We start from the raw sequence: 5,067 nt of genomic DNA, 5'->3' as shown, positions 1-5,067 counted from the left end.
TCATGGTGTCAAGACTGACAAATGTGTTTGCAGCTTTGGTTTCCCAGAAGGCCATGCTTGTCTCTTCACAAAGAAAAAGCAACAGATCTCTCTATGTACTGTCCAAAAATCTGGAGCCTAACAGTATTCAGAAGCATTCCCTAATGACATAAGGCTAAGCCGGGGTGGCCAACCTGAGCCTGAGAAGGAGCCAGAATTTACCAATGTACATTGTCGAAGAGCCACAGTAATACGGCAGCAGCCCCCCCATCAGCTCCCCCATCCTGCTCCCAGCACCTCCCACCCACCGGCAGTGCTGCCGTTCAGCGCCTCCCCCTCCCTCCCAATCAGCTGTTTCGTGGTGTGCAGGAGGCTTGGAGGGGGAGGAGCGAGGGCATGGCAGGCGGAGGGGAGGGAGCGGGAAAGGGTGGAGTGGGGGCAGGGCCTGTGGCGGAGCCAGGGGTTGAGCAGTGAGCACCCCTCGGCACATTGGAAAGTTGGCGCCTGTTGCTCCAGCCCCGGAGTCGGTACCTATACAAGGAGCCGCATATTAGCCGCATATTAACTTCTGAAGAGCCGCACGTGGCTCCGGAGCCACAGGTTGGCCACCCCTGGGCTAAGCCATCAGTTTCTGCAAAATTGAAACTTCCATTTAATAAAATAAAAAATAAAAAAGTCAGGCCAATGGCTCTCAACCTTCCCAGACTACTGTACCCCTTTCAGGAGTCTGATTTGTCTTGAATACTCCCCAAGTTTCACCTCACTTAAAAATTACTTGCTTACAAAATCAGACATAAAAATACAAAAAAGTGTCACAGCCACACTATTACTGCAAAATTGCTGACTTTCTCATTCTTACCATATAATTATAAAATAAATCAATTGGAATATAAATATTGTATTTACGTTTCAGTGTATAGTAAGTATATAGGGCAGTATAAATAAGTCACTGGCTGTATGAAATTTTGGTTTGTACTGACTTCACTGGTGCATTTTATGTAGCCTGTGTAAAAGTAGGCAAATATCTAGATTAGTTGATGTACCTTAGGGGTACGTGTACCCCTGGTTGAAAACCACTGAGTTAGGCTACAGGGTTGAAAGATAACCTTCTGAATATGAACCAATGCAGTGCTGTCTGTCTTTGAGAGTCTGCAAACAGACAGGCAGATCCACTGCCTCTGCTGCTGCTTATAACTCTCCCAGCCAGCGGAGTGAATTTGACAAAGCTACTAGTCAGTTAAATTGCTACTATTAGAAATGCTGTGGGCAGCAATTAAATGGAGAGCAATCAAGTGATCTTAAAGGCTGAATCAGAGCCAAGCACTGGAGCTATTAGTGGAGGAAGTTCCCCAAAACAAAGGTTGACAAGAGGGGGAGCCAAATAAAAGGACGAAAACGGAAATGAGCTTTTATCTTAGCATGTTTGGGTGGAGGGAGGAGTATGCTCAAGTGGGAAAAGCACAATCTTGGGAGCCAGGAACTCTAATCCCACTGACTTGCTACTTGGCCATGGGAAAATCATGGCACCTCTGTGCCTCAGTTTTCCCATCTGTGGAATGGAACTAAATTTATTTCCCTACTTCCTTGAGGAAGTATCTTAATTCATAAGCATTGATAAAGTGCTTTGAGATCTTCCGACAGGTGGCACCGTGACAGCATAATCATAACTGAAAACATCTCCCAACTGAGTGAGAACAAAGTATTTGCCCTCCCCGGCAAATGATACATACACAATGACATTCCACAGAAAATATTATGACTAAGGTATAATGTGACTGAATTTAGACTCCACAAGAAGTCCTCTTCTTTGTCACTTATAGAAGATAGTCAAGGAAGTTATAAGCTTTATATCCTATTTTTTGTTTTTTTAAATAAAAGTTGGATTCCTAGATTATTGTTGTACTTGAGATAGTGGAAGAAGCTGAATAGAATACATCATAAAACGATGCCAGTGGGATCAGTTAAATCCAGCAAAATGGAAAGCACTGAGAAACGCTGGAGCCAAAACATAAAACTGGATTTAACTTGAAGTGTTCCATGGCAGGATGTCAATAAAAAGGGAACCTCATAAAGTAACAGTGATGTGGCTTATTGGTGCAGCCAAGAAAAAAAGTACCATTGGCCAGATACTCAGGTGGAGTAATTCAGTGTTGCGGTGTTGAAATCAATGGAGCGATGCTGATTTATACCAGCTGAGGCTCTGGCCCTGTATATGTAAACTCAGTCATAACCCCCTCTCCCCCCAACACTTTGAGCCATAAAATTAATGAGAACTGAGCCTGTATATAGATAGCACTGTTCATCTTCAAAGAGCTTTATAAACAATCAATAAGACTCTTCGCATCCTCTTGAGGTAAAGGCATTTTATAAAAGGAGAAAAAGAGCCACACGTTAAGCTATCTGCCCATGGCTACAAAATGAGACTATTAAAACCAAGATCACAGGGCAGAAGTTCCTGGCTCCCCGTCGTAGTCTCATACCACTTGGCAGAAATTATCAGATTATTTAAGCAGCACAAGGGAGGTCACAGATTCATAGACTCCAAGGCCAGAAGGGACCATTGTGATAATCTAGTCTTATCTCCTGATAACGCAGGCCAGAGACCTGCCCCACAATAATTCCTAGACAGATCTTTTAGAAAAACATCCAATCTTGATTTTAAAATGGTCAGTGATAGAAAATCCACCAAGACCCTTCATAAATTGTTCCAATGATTAGTTACTCTCACTGTTAAAAATTTACTCCTTATTTTCTGTTGGAATTTCCAGCCATTGGATCGTGTGATACCTCTCTCTGCTAGAGTGAAGAGCCCATTATTAAATATTTGTTCCCCATCTAGATACTGATAGACAGTAATCAAGTCACCCCGTAACCTTGTCTTTTTTAAGCTAAATAGTGCAGTATACTCAAAGCACCAATTCTCCACTGCCTTAGACCTTGTGTCATCATTTATGCATATGCAAAGTTAGTGTGAAACATTACCACCAGTGTGAATGAAAGCCGAATTCTGATTCAGTAGCATTTTATACCCACTTTGTACTGGCATAAATGGTGCACAGCAGTGCAAGATTCAGCTCCATAGGTGAAATCCTGGCTCCACCTAAATCAATGGGAGTTTTGCAGCTGACATGGATTTCACTCACATATTTTAACCTGAGAAATAAGGGAGCAGAGTCTAGTAGTTTATAGGAACTGCAAATCAGGATTCTGTTCTCAGCTCCACTACTCATTTCTTGTGCAATCATGATCGAGTTACTGCACGTCAGATTCCCCATCATCAAATGGAGATAACAGCAATCTGACAGCGATGTTGCAAGACTGAATTAATGTTTGTGAAGCATCTTTGAAGGAAAGATGCTATAGAAGATCTAAGTGTTACTGCTACTTCTGCTCTGCTCAGAGAATAAGTCCCCAGGGGAGACCAGAGCTGGAGCATAGGCAATGCGTGCGGCGGGGGGGTTGTCACGTGCCCCCCCTCAGATTTGCTGCTTGGCTTATACTGAGCATGCTCCATAACACTGCTGAAGCCAGGGGCTCTCACTCTGCCCCCCACCCGCACCCCACACTCACTATCTGCAGGCACAAGTGGTCTCTAAACTGGATAATTTAATTTATAATGTATATCATGAGTGGAATAAAAATAAGCAGCTAAAGAGGGGCGGGGGGGAAACTCCAAGATGTCTTTGTTAGTTCTAAGTATTTGGGGAGAAAAAAGTTATTATTTGAGGTCCAGATTATTCATGAACTTTCAACAACCGCAGATCTGCCATTGCCACAAATTCATGAGTAGCAAGTGAGACAAATGGATGCAATTTCATCGGTTGCAACTGGAAGCCGGAACAGAGGGTTTAACTAGCTTTTGCTTTGTGCTTAGATTTGTTCCTGAGTCCTGCAACTAGACACACTGTCATAGTGAAAATCTGCTTAGGTTTGCATGTTAGTAGGTCTGGCTTTGGCTAAGCTGTTACAATGTAGAGTCGACCACTCATTGTACGGGTTTGGTGAAACCGATTTTTTATAAGTGACCACCTTGTTGCTTGCAGCCTGTGTTCAAGCCACTAGTTCTACGAAAAAGATATCCTCAAAATGAACGGTTGGCTGCACATTTTGTTATAGTTTTGTTTTTTTAATGTTGCTTCCAAGTTTGCAACAGATGGCATGCAGTCTTTCCACTGGTTTAGACAGAGTCAATTCTAATCTGGTCTTTCTCTGGAAAGTATCACCCTGCTTTGTACTGTATTGTCTTTCCCTTCTGAATTTTCAGTTTTCCCTTGTCTGGGTTGCATGAGTGCACGCTCTCATGTTTCTTAATCTCCTCTCTCTCTTATTAAGAGTTTCTTCGTACACACACACACACACACACTTTTGTTGTGGGAAAACAACAGGATGCCGGGGAAGTCCCGCTAGAAGGAAACATTAAAGACCTCAGGCCCAGAACTAGGTGAAGTCTTTAGCCCACTGCCTGAAAGAACCAATGCAGGACGCTGATCTCCAATTCCCACCGAACTACAAGCTTCCCTGGCACCAGCCTCCACTGGGTCCTAACAGCCACCACGTTTTACTGTTTAAAAATAGATCAGTAGGTTTAGTGCCAGCGACGATTCCAGCCTGAAAAGGGAGCGATGGGCACACCCCTCAGTTGAGAGAGGGGCTGTTAAACCCAGACGTCAGTTTAAATTGGAAGCTCTCTGGGGTATGGATCCCCTTTTTGTTCTGTGTTTATACAGCAGCTAGCTCAGCGGGGTCCTGGCCCGTGACTGAGGCTCCAATAGGGTTGCCAACCCTCACGGTTTCGCCGGGAGTCTCCTGGAATCAGGCTCTATCTCCCGGAGGTTACTGCAGCCAAACCGGGAGATTTGGGGCGCTAAGAGTCCGGCCGCGCAGCGGGACTAAGGCACTGTCCTTGCGGCCTCTGGGAGAGGGGCAAAGGGGTCTCTGCGCACTGCCCCCACCCGAGCATTGACTCCACAGCTCTCATTGGCTGGGAACTGCGGCCAATGAGAGCTGCGGGGGCAGTGCCTGCGGGCAGGGGCAGCGCGCAGAGCTCCCTGCACCACCACCACCCTGCCGCCTAGGAGCCGCTGCCAG

This window comes from Terrapene carolina, unplaced genomic scaffold (genome assembly GCF_002925995.2).
Source record: "Terrapene carolina triunguis isolate 2854851 unplaced genomic scaffold, T_m_triunguis-2.0 Scaffold228, whole genome shotgun sequence".
Lineage (NCBI taxonomy): Eukaryota > Metazoa > Chordata > Testudines > Emydidae > Terrapene > Terrapene triunguis.
Note: the sequence above shows the minus strand (reverse complement) of the source record.